The sequence below is a fragment of the Kogia breviceps genome, chromosome 12, assembly GCF_026419965.1.
Source record: "Kogia breviceps isolate mKogBre1 chromosome 12, mKogBre1 haplotype 1, whole genome shotgun sequence".
Taxonomy (NCBI): domain Eukaryota; kingdom Metazoa; phylum Chordata; class Mammalia; order Artiodactyla; family Physeteridae; genus Kogia; species Kogia breviceps.
The window spans coordinates 81,977,021-81,997,872 of NC_081321.1; the positions used below are offsets into that span (position 1 = coordinate 81,977,021).

At 38.9% G+C, this 20,852-nt stretch overlaps 1 protein-coding gene across 1 annotated transcript in view; it reads right to left on the reverse strand.

Moving 5' to 3' along the window:
• The window catches only part of ANKS1B (ankyrin repeat and sterile alpha motif domain containing 1B), a 1,077,938-nt gene that overhangs the window by 596,138 nt on the left and 460,948 nt on the right, over positions 1-20,852 (reverse strand). The window lies entirely within an intron of this gene.

The following is a 20,852-nucleotide window of genomic DNA, read 5'->3' on the forward strand; positions in this document are numbered from 1 at the left end:
CCAGACTTTTTATGTAGTGTGGAAACTGCAATACGTTTTTCCCCTCGAATAAAATCCAGACTCTTTAAGATGGCTTGTAGAGCCCCCTACAACATAACCTCTGCCAATCTCTATAGAGTCACCCCTGGCCATTCTTTTACTCAGGCTCTCTGATCCTGCTATCTTGGATCAGTTTCAGTCCCTTGAACACATCATGTTCTCATTTACTTCTTTGCCAAACCTCCCACTGTTTGGAAAAACATTCTCTCCTCTCTGTCCAGGTAACTCCTGCTTACTCTTTATGTCTTGACACAAATATTACTTCCTCACACAGGACTTCCCAGACCTCCTTGATTAGAATAAGTCTTCTTGCCACACATTCCAGAGCACCTAAGTGTGCCCCTGCACGACACTCATTAGGATTTATTGAAGTTGCTGGTATGAAGTCAGTTTCTCTGATGGACTCAGCTCAATGAAGGCAATGTCATTTGTTCCCCACTGTATCATCTGTGCACGGTAACATGTCTGATATTTAGTTGTTGCTCAAGAAATGTTTACTGACTGAATAAATAATTAAATGCATGGACAGCACATAGCACACATGAAAGGAAGCATTATTAACTAAACAAATATCTCAGCTCCTAATGATTAGCGTTTTCACAAGCTGGAATCCTTGTTGTAGCATAGTGGAAAAAGTTTTGTCAAGAGATCTAGGTTCTAGGCCTGGCTCTGCCACTAACCTTCTAGTTGTGTGACGTTAAGCAAGTTTCCTTATGCACTGTGAACCTACTTTCCTCAGCTTTAAAATGTTGATAATACAATCAGTTCTAAATATCTATCTGCAATGTTGTCATGAGGCTCAAAGTTGGTGAGAAGGGATAATATTTATTGAGTGCCTACAATGTGCAAAATCCTATGTTAGGTATGGCCATCTGTATTACCTCAAAAGAAATGAAAAGATCACAGTTAAGCGGCAAAATAAGGACTTAAGTCCAAATTTCTCTGGTTCTAAAGGCTCTGCTTTTTCTACCTCTTTCTCTATTCCTTTCCTCCCTCACCATATTCCTTCAATATCCATTTGATAAATTCTTCAAGTCATAGGACAAGTATTACCTAACTCTCCTAGGCAGATTTATATGCTCCCAAATCTAGGTTCATATTATAATAATATAATAACAATAGACTTTAATTTTTTCCTTAACACAACATTTTGAGGAGAGGGGGTCATGTCTTTCCATTACTGTATACCCAGTATTTTGCCTGGGTATTAGTATTTCATAAGTACTAAATGAGTATTTGCTAAATGAATGAATGAACTTTCTCTATCTAGTAATATTAATAAATGTGATAATACAACTAATTTTTGTTTAGTATTTATATATCGTTTTATATTTATAACCAACCAATAATTAAGGCCTTAACCACAATAGCTCATATGCTTGGGATTCCTTAGATAGTATGAACATATGACACCATCTCTTAAGCAATACTAAATATCTGGTTTTAGATAAGTATATTAAAGATACAATTTTAAGAATAGCTAATAATTGCCTGAAAGGGAATATATCAAATATAAGGTATGGGGAAATGGTTCAGGTTCACTTTGAATCTGATATTCTAGTTTTAATTTTCTGCATGGCAACCTCAGGGAGCAGATATACTATTTGTAAATAGCAAACTATTTAGCTTAGAGGCCTTAATATATTATTTGTTGTAATGTTACCCTACTCCAGATGATTATAATTAATAGTAGAAACAAAACCCAATTGCAAATTTATGGCCTACAGCATATCATTGGTCTAGGAAATGTGCTAAGGGGACTAAAATAGAACTGAAGGTTTCCTTTACATTTAGATGAAAATGAGTACTATTTACTTAGTACTCAAGTCAAGAAGAAATACAAAAATACTTTGAAGTTATGTAATATATGATATAAATCCTTCATCTAAGACAACAGCTTGTCAAAATGCTAATCATTAGGAACTGAGAGATTTGTTTAGTTAATAATGCTTCCTTTCATGTGTGCTATGTGCTTTCCAGAAGGAAATCTGAAATCTATTATTAGCTTTACATAGTCACTCTTGATTATCTGAGTTAATAAAGAGAACACAGACATCTGTGCTAACTGAAAGAACACAGATATACAATAGACATGTTTCAGATCTATAACAGTGGATAATGTAAAAATTGTATCATTGACTGTGGAATAAATGTTGCTTCTTTGTAGTATACTTGTCTTTCTACTTTACTAATTTTTCTAAGTAAAAAGAACTACGCCATGGAAAATTCACACACACATATAAATGAGAGTTCACTCTAGATTCTGTGAACTGTTTGCCAGAGGTTAGAATTCTGTCATTGGTAGTCATTTTGCATATTGGATTCTGATCACCGCTAATAGGTTGAAAGTTCTCATTTTCTTCAAGGCTCCAGGTCCTAATACAATATTCTCAGTCTCACACATGGCTAATGCAGAAACTAACAAAAGCAGTGGTAAAGAAAAAAGTCAGTCTGGAGAAAGAAAAAAAAAAGCCATACCATATATTGCTTTGACTTTGTGAAAGAACAGGGATCACTAAAGTTTTCACTGTTGTTTTAAAAATTAAGCTTTAGACATTGGTCCACTAAAATAAAAAGGGGAAGGAAATTAGAAATTAGTGCACATTATCAGATACATTCCTTTCTAGAGTGATAATAATGATTCTGACAATGCCAGGTCAACTACTTTATAATGAGCCACGAAAAATGAATAGCCTCCCAATGTAAATAACTGCCATCTTTCCATCTGTGAAATCAGATCAATTATGTAACAAAAATTTACATTAAAAATGACATTTCTCTCTGAGGCATTTTCATGAAGTAACCAACGAAAGGTGGGCTCCGTGGCTCAGAAGAAAGCAATGGAGTTAAGAGAAAAGCTAGTCTGGCCTTACTCTATAGATAGAAATAGGCACATAGCAGGTGGTAGAATTCCAACAAAGCAAATATTCATACAATTATTCAATCATTTACCATTTATTGAGCATCTATTGTAAGTCAGTCACTATGAGAAGCACTGGGGATTCACCTTATCTGAGACATGGTCCCTGCATTTAAGGAGCTCACAGACATGTAAACAAATACTTTTGTATAAAATATGTAATAGTAGAGGTATGTGAAGAGTGCTAAGGGGGCACATGGAATAAAGAATTGTTGGAATTTGAGAAGGCTTCACAAAGGTGATTACCCTTAGCCAAATTCCACACAGGTTTACCAGGTGGATTAGATGGGAAGGCATTCTAAGCTGACAGAACAGTACATTATGAATCAAGAATCATGAACTCTAAGAACAATGTTCTTAGGAGTACACGGTATATTTGGGTAGAGGTAAATAAAAAGTTAGAGCCAAATTATCAAGGACCTTGCTGGGCAAGCTAAGGCATTTGGACATTCTGATATAGATAGTGACAAGCCATGAGAGGTTCTTAAACAGTGGAGTGGCATAATCAGGTATATGCTTGAAAAAATTAACTCTGCTAGCTTTGGGAAAAAGCCAAGTCCTGGAGAAGAAGGCCTGGTTGGGAAGCATCAATAATTTAGGGATCTCAGATCTGCATGATCCCTAATATAGTCTCCCACCCTCTGGCTTTTGTCTTAAAATTTCACTATTAGAACTTTAGCTTTACAACTTAGTGCCTATTAAAATAAAAAATATTATTTTGGAAAAAAAATGGTATGATAGATAATGCCTACATGCATTAATTGAGCTGGGCTTCGGGATGTAGGATAAAGGAGACAGTTTTCCAATTCTTCACTTTCAATCATGTCTCAAATCACATGAGAGGAAGGGACTAGTGCTGATCAGGGGAGGTTTCTTGAGATCAAGGCAGATGGAGAAAGAGTCTTTCTTGCTCCCCAATCAAGGGAACATTGGACATTGCATTCATTTTCTATCTCTGCATAATGAATCACAACAAACAGTGGCTTACAGCAACATATATCTATTATCTTACAGTTTACATGAATCAGGAGTCTGGGCAAGGCTTAGCTGGGTCCTCTGCACAGGGTCTCACCAGGCTGTGATCTGATCTGAGGCTCAGGGTGCAGCTGCAGTACTCGCAGTGATTTACTTCTCCAAAGCCAGCCATGGAGACAGAGAGAGAGTCTGCTGCTTATAAGTTGCTAACCTCTAGACCCCCTCTTAAAGGGATCACCTGATTAGTTCAAGCCCACCAAAGATAAAATCCCTTTTGAGTAACTTCAAGTGATCAGCGACCTTAATTTCATCTTTAAAATCCCTTCACCTTTGCCATAAAACATATTTGTAACTATGAAAGTGATACCTCATCACCTTTGCCATTGGCAAGTAGCAAGTTACAGGTCCCACATACACTCAAAAGGAGGGGCATCACAAAAATGTATGGATACAGGGAGGAGGAGATGAGAACCATGGGGCCATCTTAGAATTCTGCCTATCACAAATGCCAAGAGTCAGGTAGAAGAGTTGAGATCACTACAGCCTAGAACCAGGAAGGCAGGAAAAATCTGGTCTATTAAGTAGGTAGGAAGTTACCTAGGAGAACATCTGGAAAAAGTTCTGCCATGGGCTGGCTCACTATGGCAAGACACACGAGAGAAGTCTGCGTTTAAAGGGCTGGGGCCCACACAGACACACAGGGCACCAGTCAACATAGGTGCAGAGAAAACAGGGGAAAATGTTCCCCCAAAAGTAGACTGTAGAGATAAAGATGGGAATAGAGAAAAAGGTTTAGCAGTTTGGAAACTGTTTTTAACAGGGGGGTAGAGAGGGGATTTCTCCATAGCATGACCTGGAAGTACCAAGGCTTCCCCCTCTATTAAAAAAAATGTTACTACCAGCTTTTCTCCTACCATTTTACTTTTAGCTGCAATGATCATACACATATCACACAAATATAACTGATAGCAAGGAGATTTTTTCAAGAGATATAAACAGTGTGGTAAAGAAAGTCAGGAGAGAAAAACTATCAGCAAACTAAAGTAGACAAGAAAATTAGAGAGAAGATATATGCAGCACTGAATTTGAATCACAAAGAAAATTCTGGCTAACAAAGAAGTTATATTTTCACATGAATTAACAAAGGGTAAAGCAAGAGAAGACTGAGTTAATAAAAATTAAATTGTTTAAAAAAAGACTTTCAACACAAAAACTTTCTGGAACACTTGCTTTCTTACCTCTGCTGTAATGTTGGATGAATGAGCACTTGTAGAAGTCTGACTCTCCCCAGCAGTGACACAACTTCTAGCTTTCCCTGCCCTCCCACCCCAGGACATATAAAACTGGGGCACAGAATAAACAAAAATTCCAACTCTGCTCATCAGCAGGTTGACTTGCTTGTTCCAAGCAACTTTGTGGATTTAAGATTCTGGTTGCCTGCCCGGACTCTTGCCCCCTGGCTGCTCTTCGTTTGTACTGAATTCTGAGTGTAGGCTCTACTTACTGCCTAGACTGTAATAACAGCAATACAAATAATAATAATGTCCACATTTATTAAGCATTTCTGAAGCTACATTAATTAAGCATGTGTAATGTTCATGCATTTTTCATTTAGTGGTGCTGGCTAAGGTAACAGGGATAGCATTTCTCAAAGGAGATACTGATATATTTCCATTCTTATACTGTGTTCCATTGGAAACCTCTTCTCCCAGGTCTAAGACTGGAGACTTAATGCCCTCAGGTAGGGGGAGGTGGTTTAGTAAGTCAACAGACTTAAAAGTCAGACTCCCACTTAGAATAATCAATGGTAGGTCAATCAGAGTTAGGTCTGAAGAACTACTGTACAAACAAATGGGAAGCCTTCTTCAGAAAAGGAAGGATGTACTGGCCTCTGAGAAATCTTTAAGAGGAAAATGCTTATTGAGACAGGGAGGATAAGGAAATAGTTCTACATGTGTGTCCAAACTTTGCTTTCTGGGCTTGGCCTGGAGAGGCTGCAGTGTAATAAATAGGTATTATAAGGAAAGAGGGACCCGGACTCCAAATCCCATCTGGATTCTGAGCATGGCCACATCTGAGAGAACTTAGTGGCTCAACACAGTATGGACTAGTGAGTTCCTAAGGATAAATTTTTCTGAGCCCTGTTTATTTTCCTAAATTATGAATGAGACCCAAAGTTTCCTGTGGCCTCTAGAAGGGGGACTCAGAAGCAGCTGGGCTGAGAGCCAAGTGGGCTGCCATGGGGCCAGCTTGGCAAATAGAGAGGTAATTGCCCCAGAGTCTAGGGTGGACAAATGGCAGACACACAGACTTAGAGGGTCCACCTTACCAGTGAGAGATGAGCTAAGCTGAGTCAGCCAATAAGAGTTGGCCCTGGCCAGAATGATCTTGGCTTAAATTCATCATCTGTAGGCCACAGGTATACCAAGAAGGATACCCACAGCCTACTATCCCTTCTCCTATGCTTCACTCAGGCCACTTACACTAGCCATTTGTTAGGAATTTGAGCAAAAGCTAATTCAAACATCTCCTTGTTTTATTTTTGCCTTCACTGGTCACTCTCCAAGGATGACCTTGCTTCAGGTTCACAGAGAAAACAGGAGCCACCTAGACAGTAGAAGGCAAATTGGATCATTTCTCTCCACCAACACCTTCTCATTGCTCTTAGGTCTCTTAAACTTTTATGTTAAAATCAAAATCCAGAAAATAGCTTATAAGGAAGGTCCTGCACCACTGGCTTTTTACTCTCTCTGAAGCCTCAACTCCTGCCATTTCTCCCCTTTCTTTGGGACCTGAAGTTTCATGTTAATTTTTACCACAGGGCTATTTTTTAAAATATGCTATTCCTTCTTGAAGAGTAATCTTCCCTCCTGACCTTGGCCTAGTTAATTCCTCTTTGTCTCTCAGAGCCCAACTGTCCCATGGCAAAGCTCTGCAGACCCCCAGATGAGATCAGTCTCCCTCTTAGATACTCTCTCAGCACCCTGAACTTTCTCATAATGCAATGTACCGAGTGAATATATTTATTTAATGCTGTCCAAATAAACCAATAGTCTTATTTCAACTACTTTCACTCAGAATAACAAGTTCTCACTTGATTGTATGCACTAACTAAACCACATTACTCCAACAGCTAACTATATATTTTCATATTTTTAAGTATTGGAAAAGTCAACATTTTCTTTCTTTGTCAAGCATCTACTAACCTATATCTTCCTTCTGTGCGATGTGCAATGTGTACAGAAAGGCACTGGAGAAAAGTCATGTGATATTAGATGGGAAACAGGAAAAAGGAAAGCATAGGAGAGGCATTTCATGAATTATCAAGAACTAAGAATATATTTTATTATTACACATATATGGTTTTTCTTTTGGCTACCTAAAATCCTGGTCTACTTAAAGCACTGAATTTAACTATCAATAATTCAGATAATTTGTTTAATGCACATTTTTAAGGAAATAAACCTTGAAGATGTAAGTACCCATTATTCTCACTAACTCTTAACCCTTCCTCCATATCAGCCCATCCTGCATCTCAGCTTGGAGCTCAAAGATCATCTCAGCAGCCCAGCTTTGGCCATCATGTTGGCTGGAGGTCAAAGATTTCCTCATCTGCCTGTGTCCAGTGGCTGCTGGAATAACATTATCTCAGCTTCAGGAGGTCTATTTCCAGTCCATGTGAGCTAATTAAAAGGAAGGCCTTCGTCTGCCTCTCTGGCGAGCTCTGAGCAGCATGAAAGGTCTACACCACCTTCTCCATTCTAATTTTAATTCTCCTCAAACATTTCTTCTCCCTCGCAGGAGAGCATCTTATGCTGCTGTGCACTTAAAAGCTTTTGTTTTTGCTATTTCTCTCATTTGGAAAGAAACACTTTTCCACTTCACTCTTTTTCTTTTTCTTTCTTTTTATTTTTTATTTTTTGCGGTACGCAGGCCTCTCACTGCTGTGGCCTCTCCCGTTGTGGAGCACAGGTTCCGGACGCGCAGGCTCAGCGGCCATGGCTCACGGGCCCAGCCGCTCCGTGGCATGTGGGATCTTCCCGGACCAGGGCACGAACCCGTGTCCCCTGCATCGGCAGGCGGACTCTCAACCACTGTGCCACCAGGGAAGCCCAACTTCACTCTTCTTAGATTTCCTCCCTCCCATCAGTTTTCTCCAGGAAAAAGGTGATGGTTTGAAACTACTAACAAAACTGGAGATAATTAGTTACCTAGGGTAGTTAACTTCCTTAGCAGAGGCCCAAAGGTGCCAGCCCACAAAATTCTTCATCTACACAGAGCTTTCTGGAAACAACCTTCCATAAAGAGGAAGCATGTTTTATTACTGGTGAGTCTCAGCTTCTTTTCTCCCAGTAATTCATAACACACCTGTCCATGACAATTTCATTGAGGAACTCAGCACTCAGGTCATTCACTGTGGGCCAAGGCACTGTTTCTCAATCTTTTGTGACTGATACCCTTTACTTTTGATAAACATAAAATTATCACATAGTTTCCTCCCTCTATGTCATACCCCATTGAAAAATCATTGTCTTAACTATGTACTCAGCTTACCTACTTGTATATCCAATGGTGTTTCATATGCATAACTAAGCTTCCTCATCATAATACCAAATCCATCCTTCCAAAGGTCAAGAGAGCCAAAAATCCTTGAGTCGTACCTTTGGTCACTTTCATTTTCTCATACCCTACATCAAATCCATCCAAAAAATATGTTGGCTCTACCTTTAAAATAGAACCAAATTTCCACCACTTCTTACTACCTCTGTTTTTTAAAAAACTGTTACTTGAGGGAAGAGAACACTTTAGCAACAATTAGGGGTACCCAAGAGATTGAAGTACCTTATCAGATGGGCTCTCAGTCATTAGAAAGTTTTATAGGGCTTCCCTGGTGGCGCAGTGGTTGAGAATCCGCCTGCCGATGCAGGGGACATGGGTTCGTGCCCCAGTCTGGGAAGATCCCACATGCCACGGAGCGGCTGGGCCCGTGAGCCATGGCCACTGAGCCTGTGCATCCGGAGCCTGCGCTCCGCAAAGGGAGAGGCCACAACAGTGAGAGGCCCGTGTACTGAAAAAAAAAAAAAAAAAAAAAAAGTTTTATACAAGAAGATGCGTGGTGATCAAGAGCCCAGAGCTCCCTGGAGGAGTGATTTTGAATGGAACACTACTGTCAGGGGGCCCTTGGCAGCCAGGGAACAACCTGAGAGGTCTTGGCACTTCAAGGAAAAGTGAGACAAAGTATAGGAGAGGTAAACTCAGGTAAAGTTCATCTATATCACAATTTGTTAAATAAATGGAAATATTTACTTAAATAAGATGAACAGAGATCAATGTAGAAATACAGTTCTTTATATCAAATATTTCTTCTAAAAAATGTACTGACTTAACTACAGTATTTAAGGCTATTCTGTGCAGGGAGAGGCTAATTCAGCTGCTTATTCCCATGGTTTTAAGACTGTGATTGCTAATAATTATAACTATTCCTGGTTTCATGTGGATCCCACTCTCTGAATCCATCTCCTATCATCCCAGCCCACTTCTTTGGTACCTTGACTCCAGCAATCCTTTGACCTCACTGGAATCTCCAATCCATATATCCTATGGATTTTTCACTGTTACTCACTCCCTTGTTGTCCTCATTCTCCTACTTCCCTATCTTAAATTCTATGGTCAAAAATTATTCTCACCGCATTCGTATTTCCTAGTCCTTCAATCACTTCAAAATACTCAATGGGCAAAACCACAGCCTATGTAAAATTCAACTCTCCCAAATGCTCTGCACGTGTGCCCTTCAATCTGAACTAGGCTGCAGAAAAAGATAGAACCACATTGGTTAATCTAACGTTAAGTTCAACCTGAACTTTAAATGGGCGCTTAATGCTACCAGACAATCATACCATACCCCATTTGTCCATTCACTCTCTCCTTCTCCTTGAACAACTCCTTTATCCCCTCTTCTCTCTCCTCAACCTCCACATCTCCTCTTCCATCTTCATTCTCAACTGATGTTGCTACTTTATACTTCATAAAGAACATGTAAACTATCAGAAAAGATCTTCCACAGACTCTCACCACATGAATCCTCTTCCAGCATTTGCACCCATGTTGGAAACATCCTGTGTTTCCAGACACATCATTCCCCATGCTCCTATCTAAAGACCATCTCTTCTCTTGGTTAAAAGAACCCATCCTCTTTTTCTCCTCTTTCATCTTATTTCTTCTTTTTTTAAAAAAAAATTTATTTTAATTTATTTTATTTATCTGTTGAAGAGATTCCTTAAAAAGGTAGTTTATATTTGCACTAAGTTCTCTCCTCCCATTCTTTCCTAAACGCATTATGTTGGGCTTTTGCCCCATTAATTCCAACAAAATTGCTCCTGTCAAGGCCAGCAGTGACCTCCACATTGTTAAATCCACTAGTCAATTCTAACTTAGTGCTAATCCTACTCATCAGCTACATTTGACAGAGTTGATCATTCCCTCCTTTTATTTTTTAACATCTTTATTAGAGTATAATTACTTTACAGTGGTGTGTTAGTTTCTGCTTTATAAGTGAATCAGCTATATATATATATATATATTCCCCCCATATCTCCTCCCTCTTGCATCTCCCTCCTACCCTCCCTATCCCACCCCTCTAGGTGGACACAAACACAAAGCACCAAGCTGATCTCCCTGTGCTATGCGGCTGCTTCCCACTAGCTATGTATTTTACATTTGTTAGTGTATATGTGTCCATGCCACTCTCTCACTTTTGTCCCAGCTTCCCCTTCCCCTTCCCCATGTCCTCAAGTCCATTCTCTACGTCTGCGTCTTTATTCTTGTCCTGCCCTTAGGTTCATCAGAACCTTTTTTTTTTTTTTTTTTTTAGGTTCCTTATATATGTGTTAGCATACGGAAATTGTTTTCTCTTTCTGACTTACTTCACTCCATATAAGAGTCTCTAGGTCCATCCACCTCAATACAAATAACTCAATTTCATTTCTTTTTATGACTGAGTAATATTCCATTGCATATATGTGCCACATCTCCTTCACCCATTCATCTGTTGATGGATGCTTAGGTTGCTTCCATGTCCTGGCTATTGTAAATAGAGCTGCAGTGAACATTGTGGTACATGACTCTTTTTGAACTATGGTTTCCTCAGGGTATATGCCCAGTAATGAGATTGCTGGGTCGTATGGTAGTTCTATTTTTAGTTTTATAAGGAACCTCCGTACTGTCCTCCATAGTGGCTGTATCAATTTACATTCCCACAAACAGGGCAAGAGGGTTCCCTTTTCTCAACACCCTCTCCAGCATTTATTGTTTATAGATTTTTTGATGATGGCCATTCTGACCAGTGTGAGGTGACACTTCATTGTAGGGTTTCTTTTGTTTTTTTTTTTTGTTTGTTTGTTTGTTTTGTGGTATGAGGGCCTCTCACTGTTGTGGCCTCTCCTGTTGCAGAGCACAGGCTCAGGACGCACAGGCCAGTGGCCATGGCTCACGGGCCCAGCCACTCCATGGCATGTGGGATCTTCCCAGACTGGGGCAGGACCCCATGTTCCCTGCATTGGCAGGCGGATTCTCAACCACTGTGCCACCAGGGAAGCCCTCATTGTAGTTTTGATTTTCATTTCTCCAATGATTAGTGGTGTTGAGGATCCTTTCATGTGTTTTTTGGCAATCTGTATATCCTCTTTGGAGAAATGTCTATTTAGGTCTGCTCATTTTTCGATTTGGCTGTTTGTTTTTTTGATATTGAGCTGCTTGTATATTTTTGGAGATTAATCCTTGGTCCATTGCTTCATTTGCAAATATTTTCTCCCATTTTGAGGATTGTCTTTTTGTCTTGTTTATGGTTTCCTTTGCAGAGCAAAAGCTTTTAAATTTCATTAGGTCCCATCTGCTTATTTTTGTTTTTACTTGCATTTCTCTAGGAAGTGGGTCAAAAAGGATTTTGCTGTGATTTATGTCATAGAGTGTTCTGCCTATGTTTTCCTCTAAGAGTTTGATAGTGTCTGGCCTTACATTTAGGTCTTTAATCCATTTTGAGTTATTTTTGTGTATGGTGTTATGAAGTGTTCTAACTTCATTATTTTACATGTAGTTGTCCAGTTTTCCCAGTACCACTTATTGAAGAGGCTGTCTTTTCTCCAATGTATATTCTTGCTCCTTTATCAAAGATAAGGTGACCATATGTGCGTGGGTTTATTTCTATCCTGTTCCATGGATCTATGTTTCTGTTTTTGTGCCAGTACCATTCTGTCTTGATGACTGTAGCTTTGTAATGCAGTCTGAAGTCAGGGAGCCTGATTCCTCAAGCTTCATTTTTTTTCCTCAAGATTTCTTTGGCTATTCGGGGTCTTTTGTGTTTCCAGACAAATTGTGAAATATTTTGTTCTAGTTCTGTGAAAAATGCCATTGGTAGCTTGATAGGGATTGCATTGAATCTGTAGATTGCTTTAGGTAGTATAGTCATTTATACAATGTTGATTCTTCCAGTCCAAGAACATGGTACATCTCTCCATCTGTTTGTATCATCTTTAATTTCTTTCCTCAGTGTCTTATAGTTTTCTGCATACAGGTCTTTTGTCCCTTGAGGTAGGTTTCTTTTAAGCAGTTTATTCTTTTTGTTGCAATGGTAAATGGGAGTGTTTCCTTAATTTCTCTTTCAGATATTTCATCATTAGTGTATAGAAATGCAAGAGAGTTCTGTGCATTAACTTTGTAGCCTGCTACTTTACCGAATTCATTGATTAGCTCTAGTAGTTTTCTGGTAGCATCTTTAGGATTCTCTATGTATAGTATCATGTCATCTGCAAACAGTGACAGCTTTACTTCTTTTCTGATTTGGATTCCTTTTATTTCTTTTTCTTCTCTGATTGCTGTGGCTAAAATTTCCAAAACTATGTTGAATAACAGTGGAGCTAGTGGGCAACCTTGTCTTCTTCCTGATCTTAGTGGAAACGGTTTCAGTTTTTCACCATTGAGAACAATGTTGGCTGTGGGTTTGTCATGTATGGCCTTTATTATGTTGAGGTAAGTTCCCTCTATGTCTACTTTCTGGAGGGTTTTTATCATAAATGGGTGTTGAATTTTGTTGAAAGCTTCTCTGCATCTATTGAGATGATCATATGGTTTTTATTCTTCAGTTTGTTAATATGGTGTATCACATTGATTGACTTGCGTATATTGAAGAATTCTGGCATTCCTGCAATAAACCCCACTTGATCATGGTGTATGATCCTTTTAATGTGCTGTTGGATTCTGTTTGCTAGTATTTTGTTGAGGATTTTTGCATCTATGTTCATCAGTGATATTGGCCTGTACTTTTCTTTTCTGTGACATCTTTGTCTGGTTTTGTTATCAGGGTGATGGTAGCCTTGTAGAACACGTTTGGGAGTGTTCATCCATCTGTTATATTTTGGAAGAATCTGAGGATAGGTGTTAGGTGTTCTCTAAATGTTTGATAGAATTCACCTGTGAAGTCATCTGGTCCTGGGCTTTTGTTTGTTGGAAGATTTTTAATCACACTTTCAATTTCAGTCCTTGTGATCAGTCTGTTTATATTTTCTATTTCTTCCTGGTTCAGTCTCGGAAGGTTGTGCTTTTCTAAGAATTTGTCCATTTCTTACAGGTTGTCAATTTTACTGGCATATAGTTGCTTGTAGTAATCTCTCATGATCCTTTGTATTTCTGCAGTGTCAGTTGTACTTCTCCTTTTTCATTTCTAATTCTATTGATATGAGTCTCCTCCCTTTTTTTCTTGATGAGTCTGGCTAATGGTTTATCAATTTTGTTTATCTTCTCAAAGAACCAGCTTTTAGTTTTATTGATCATTGCAATCGTTTCCTTCATTTCTTTTTCTTTTATTTCTGATTTGACCTTTATGATTTCTTTCCTTCTGCTAACTTTGGGTTTTTTGTTCTTCTTTTTCTAATTGCTATAGTTATAAGGTTAGGTTGTTTGTTGGAGATGTTTCTTGTTTCTTGAGGTAGGACTGTATTGCTATAAACTTCTCTCTTAGGACTGCTTTTGCTGTATTCCATAAGTTTTGGGTCATAGTGTTTCATTGTCATTTGTTTCTAGGTATTTTTGATTTCCTCTTTGATTTCTTCGGTGATCTCTTGGTTATTTAATATTGTATTGTTTAGCCTCCATGTGTTTGTATTTTTTACAGATTTTTTTCCTGTAACTGACATCTAGTCTCATAGCGTTGTGGTTAGAAAGGATACTTGATACGATTTCTATTTTCTTAAATTTACCAAGGCTTGATTTGTGACTCAAGATATGATTTATCCTGGAGAATGTTCCATAAGCACTTGAGAAGAAAGTGTAATCTGCTGTTTTTGGATGGAATGTCCTATAAATATTAATTAAGTCCATCTTGTTTAATGTATCATTTAAACCTTGTGTTCCCTCATTTATTTCCATTTTGAATGATCTGTCCATTGGTGAAAGTGAGGTGTTAGGGAAGTCCCCTACTATGACTGTGTTACTGTCGATTTCCCCCCTTTTATGGCTGTTATCATTTGCCTTATGTATTGAGGTGCTCCTGTGTTGGGTGCATAAATATTTACAATTGTTATATCTTCTTCTTGGATTGATCCCTTGATCATTCTGTAGTGCCCTTCTTTGCCTCTTCTTATAATCTTTATATTAAAGTCTATTTTGTCTGATATGAGAATTGCTACTCCAGCTTTCTTTTGATTTCCATTTGCATGGAATATCTTTTTCCATCCCCTCACTTTCAGTTTCTACATGTCCCTAGGTCTGAAGTGGGTCTCTTGTAGATAGCATATATATGGTTCTTGTTTTTCTATCCATTCAGCCAGTCTGTATCTTTTGGTTGGAGCATTTAATCCATTTACATTTAAGGTAATTATTGATATGTATGTTCCTTACTGTTTTCTTAATTGTTTTGGGTTTGTTATTGTAGGTCTTTTCCTTCTCTAGCTTTTCCTGCCTGGAGAAGTTCCTTTAGCATTTGTTGTAAAGCTGGTTTGGTGGTGCTGAATTCTCTTAGCTTTTGCTTGTCTGTAAAGGTTTAATGTCTCTGTCAAATCTGAATGAGATCCTTGCTGGGCAGAGTAATCTTGGTTGCAGGTCTTTCCCTTTCATCACTTTAAATATGTCCTGCCACTCCCTTCTGGCTTGCAGTTTCTGCTGAATGATCAGCTATTAACCTATGGGTTTCCATTGTATGTTATTTGTTTATTTTTCCTTGCTGCTTTTAATATTTTTTCTTTGTATTTAATTTTTGATAGTTTGATTAATATGTGTCTTGGCCTGATTCTCTTTGGATTTATCCTGTATGGGACTTGCTGCGCTTCCTTGACTTGATTGACTATTTCCTTTCCCATATTACGGAAGTTTTCAATTATAATCTCTTCAAATATTTTCTCAATCCTTTTCTTTTTCTCTTCTTTTTCTGGAACCCCTATAATTCAAATGTTGGTGCATTTAATGTTGTCTCAGAGGTCTCTGAGATTGTCCTCAATTCTTTTCATTCTTTTCCCTTTATTCTGCTCTGTGGTAATTATTTCCACTATTTTATCTTCCACCTCATTTATCTGTTCTTCTGCCTCAGTTATTCTGCTATTGATTCCTTCTAGAGAATTTTAAATTTCATTTATTGTGTTGTTCATCATTGTTTGTTTGCTCTTTAGTTCTTCTAGGCCCTTTTTAAATGTTTCTTGTATTTTCTCCATTCTCTTTCCAAGATTTTGGATCATCTTTACTATCATTATTCTGAATTCTTTTCCAGGTAGACTGCCTATTTCCTCTTCACTTTTTTGGTCTGGTGGTTGTTGCCTTGCTCCTTCATCTGCTGTGTGTTTCTTTGTCTTCTCATTTTGCTTCAGTTACTGTGTTTGGGGTATCCTTTTCGCAGGCTGCAGGATTGTAGTTCCCATTGTTTTTGGTGTCTGCCCCCAGTGGGTAGGGTTGGTTCAGTGGGTTGTGTAGGCTTCCTGGTAGAGGGTACTGGTGCCTGTGTTCTGGTGGATGAGGCTGGATCTTGTCTTTCTGGTGGGCAGGACCGCATCCAGTGGTGTGTTTTCGGGTGTCTGTGAACTTCCTATGATTTTAGGCAGCCTCTCTGCTAATGGGTGGGGTTGAGTTCCTGTCTTCGTATTTGATTGGCATAGGGTGTCCAGCACTGTAGGTTGCTGGTCGTTGAGTGGATCTGGGTGTTAGTATTGAGACGGAGATCTCTGGGAGAGCTTTTGCCATTTGGTATTATGTGGAGCCAGGAGGTCTCTGGTGGAGCCATGTCCTGAACTCAGCTTTCCCACCTCAGAGGCTCAGGCCTGCCACCCAGCTGGAGCACCAAGACCCTGTCAGCCACACACCTCAGAAGAAAAGGGAGAAAAAAAAAAGAAAGAAAGAAAGAAAGAGAGATAGAGAAGGAGGGAGGAAGGGAGGGAGGGAGGGAGGGATGGAGGGAGGAAGGAAGGAAGGGAGAAAGAAAATGAAATAAAATAAGGTCATTAAAATTAAAAATTATTAAAAATAAAAAATTTTTAAAAGAAAGAAAGAAAGAAAAGAGCACCCAAACCAAAACCAAAGCTACCAATGATAACAGGCATTAAAAGCTATACAAAAAAAAAAGAAAAAAAACTGGACAGACAGAACCCTAGGACAAATGGTAAAGCAAAGCTATACAGACAAAATCACACAAAGAAGCATACACATACACCCTCACAAAACAGAAAAAAGAAGAAATATATATATATATATATATAAGAAATAAAAAGAAAGAGAGCAACCAAATCATTAAACAAACCTACCAATGATAATAAGCTCTAAATACTAAACTAAGATAAACACAAAACTAGAAACAAATCAGACACAGAAAGCAAACCCCAAGTCAACAGTTGCTCCCAAAGTCTACCGCCTCAGTTTTGGGATGATTTGCTGTCTATTCAGGTATTCCACAGGTGCAGGTACATCAAGTTTATTGTGGAGATTTAATCTGCTGCTGCTGAGGCTGCTGGGAGAGATTTTCCTTTCTCTTCTTTGTTCACCCAGCTCCTGGGGTTCAGCTTTGGATTTGGCCTCACCTCTGCATGTATGTCGCTGAGGGCGTCTGTTCCCCACCCAGACAGGAAGGGGTTAAAGTAGCAGCTGATTAGGGGGCTCTGGTTCAGTGAGGCCAGGGGAGGGAGGGTTATGGAATGCAGGTCAAACCTGTGGCGGCAGAGGCCAGTGTGACGTTGCAACAGCCTGAGGCACACTGTGTGTTCTCCTGGGGAAGCTGTCCCTGGATCACGGGACCCTGCAGTGGCGGGCTGCATAGGCTCCCAGGAGGGGAGGTGTGGACAGTGACCTGTGCTTCCACACAGGATTTCTGGTGGCTGCAGCAGCAGCATTAGCTTTTCATGCCTGTCTCTGGTGTCCGCACTGATAGCCGTGGTTTGTGCCTGTCTCTGGAGCTCATTTAGGCAGTGCCCTGAATCTCCTCTTCTCATGCACCCCAAAACAATGGTCTCTTGACTCTTAGGAAGTTACAACTTTTTCCGGGACCCCCTCCCACTAGCTATGGCGCACTAGCTCCCTTCAGGCTGTGTTCATGCAGCCAACCCCAGTCCTCTCTCTGGGATTTGACCTCTGAAGCCCGAGCCCCAGCTCCCAGCCCTCACCCGCCCCAGCAGGTGAACAGACAAGTCTCTCAGGCTGGTGAGTGCTGGCCGGCACTGATCCTCTGTTTAGGAATCTCTCCACTTTGCCTTCTTCACCGCTGTTGCTGTTTTCTCCTACCTGGCTCCAAAGATTCCCCCCACCCACCCACTCCCTGTTTCCATCAGTGAAGGGGCTTCCTAGTGTGTGGAAACTTTTCCTCCTTCACAGCTCCCTCCCAGAGTGGCAGGTCCGTCCCTATTCTTTGGTCTCTGTTTTTCCTTTTTTCTTTTGCCCTACCCATGTATGTGGGGAGTTTCTTGCCTTTTGGGAAGTCTGAGGTCTTCTGCCAGGCTTCAGTAGGTGTTCTGTAGGTGTTGTTCCACATGTAGATGTATTCGTGGGGAGGAAGGTGATCTCCACGTCTTACTCCTCTGCCACCTTGAATGTCCCCTCCCATTCCCTCCTTCTTAATAACTTTCTTCATCTAAATTCATAACACAGCACTCACCAGAAGACGTCCTCCTACCTTGTTCCTTCTCACACTCCTTTGCTGTTGTCACCTTTTATCACCTCTTTCATCAAGCTCAGGTTTCAGTCCTCTATCTACACTTACTCCATATCATCTATGTAATGATAATGTTCACATTTTTTATCTTCAGACTGAAATGTCAGCTGCCTACTTGACACAGCTATTCAGGTATCTAATAGGTATCTCAAATTTAAAATGAACTCCTGGTAGAAAAGGAGTTCATTCTCCACCTACACTGTTGGTGGGGAGTCCAAGTTGGTACAGCCACTATGGAGAACTGTATGGAGGTTCCTCAGAAAACACAAAATAGTTACTATATGATCCAACAATCCCACTCCTGGGCATACATCCAGACAAAACTCTAATTCAAAAAGATACATGCACCCCTATGTTCATAGAAGCACTATTCACAATAGCCAAGACATGCATAAAACCAAAATATCCATCAACAGATGAATGGATACAGAAGATGTGGTACTTGGATACAACAGAATACTACTCAGCCATAAAAAAGAACAAAATAATGTCATTTGCAGGAACATGGATACAAATAGAGATTATCATACTAAGTGAAGTAAGTCAGAAAGAGAAAGACAAATACCATATGATATCATTTATATGTGGAATCTAAAATATGACACAAATGAACCTATCTATGAAACACAAACAGACTCATGGACATAGAAAATAGACTTGTGACTGCCAGGGGGGAGGGGGCTTGGGGTGGGAGGGATGGGGTGGGAGGTTAATTTTAGTAGATGTAAGTTATTATATATAAAATAAACAACAAGGTCCTACTGTATATCACAGAGAACTATATTCAATATCCTATGATAAACCATAATGGAAAAGAAAATATTAAAAAAGAATGAATCACTTTGCTATACAGCAGAAATTAACACAACACTGTAAATCAACTATATTTCAATTTTAAAAAATGAACTGGTATTTCTCCCTGTTCACAAAATCTGCTCTTCCCAGGACCTGTCTCATGTTAGATGACAGTAAAAACCATTTTTACAATTGTTTAGGACAAAAACCTTGCAGTTTTCCTTAATTCTTCTCTTTCTCTCATGCACTACATCTACTCTATCATGAAGTCCTATAGGCTCAATCTTAAAAAATACATACAACATCCCTCAGTTTCTCTCTACCTCCACTGTGTCACCTTTGATCTGAGCTGACTTCCTCTCTCATCTTAATGCAATGCTACAATAACCTCCTACTGGCCTTCCTGCTTTCACACTTATCCTCCTTCTCCAGTCCATTCTCAACACAAGATTTCAAGTAATTTTCATAAAATAGAAGTTACATCGTGTCACTCTCCTGAAAGACCTGAAATGACTCCCCATTTCACTCTGAGTAAAAGCCAAAGTTCTTAAAGTGGCCTATGTTAGGTCCTACAGGACCCATCTCTCTCTTCCTTCTCATCTAAAAATATTCCATATTTCAAAGAATGGCAGTCAGATTTGACTCATCTGCTTAAGCAAGAAACTTTAGAGCTTTCCTTGAACTTTTCTTCCTCACCATCACACCTCTGATCAGTTGCCATGACCTGTTGATTACTCTTTCCTTGTATCTCTCAAATCCATTTATATTTTCCATTGCTGCTCCCTACCTCCCTACCTCCAATCTCATCTCAACTCAAATCTATCTGCTACATATTAATACTAAGGTGATCTTTCTAGTTAAATGCTAACCCATTCATATCATCCAAGTCTGTCTACCTCAAAGGTCTCCCCCTTTACCCACCTTTTTCTGATGATTCCTAAGTGATTACATAATATGCTGCCTAACAAGTAGGAAGCTTTAATTATAATTCAGGCTACTTTTGAAATGGCTCTCTGTTATAATAAATTCATTGGGTCACTTATTCGAAGTGTTTTGCAGCATACAATTCATTTGTGAGGTTGTGATGTATTAGTCTTTGTTCTATTAACACCTGACATTTTTATAAAGATTAATTTTTTGTGCATGCAATCATTTATAAAATAAACAGTAGATTTACCCATTAATTTAGATTATACTTTTAAGTCAAGGAAAGGTCAGCTGCCTTGGCATGAGTACAGATGTACAGTAGGCTCTTCTTATCTTAAAACTACTATAGATTTCAAATAAAATAATATTAAAGAAGAAAAAATAATATTAAACAATAATAATACTAAGTAAATATTAATTTTCATAGTTTCCAAAATGCTTCACATAAATAAGCTCATTTATTACTACAACTACCCAAAGAGTACATATTATTTCCCCTTTTCAGAGGAGCAAATTAAAGATCAGAGAAGTTAAGTGATTTGATGGAAAATATCTAGCAAATTAGTGACAGAACTGACTCAGGAACTTGTTCTCTTTCATTATACACCATGTGCTAATGCCTTTGTATTCAGGTGCTTAAATACAATATATAACAAACCATCTAAGTGTAAGATAATGAAATGCTACTTTTTTAAGTAGATAAATGCCCACCTTAAACATTTTATTTTGTGAAATTAAAAGTTTTACTTTTCAATGTAAAACTCAGCATTGTCCTTCCACATTATTACTAAATATCAGTCTACTCTAAAATTTTTGATGTAACATGGAGGTAACATATTACATTAAGAAACCATAGCAACATACTATTTGAAACCATTTCAACTGTTAAAAGGTTAGATTTTGATTCTGTTCAAAGGTCAAACCTGAAAATATGATGATGATTACATTTCTCCACACATTTTGGGTGGTGCCATTAAAGTTCTGGCATGAAATCACTATCTTTAATATCTAACTACTGAAAGG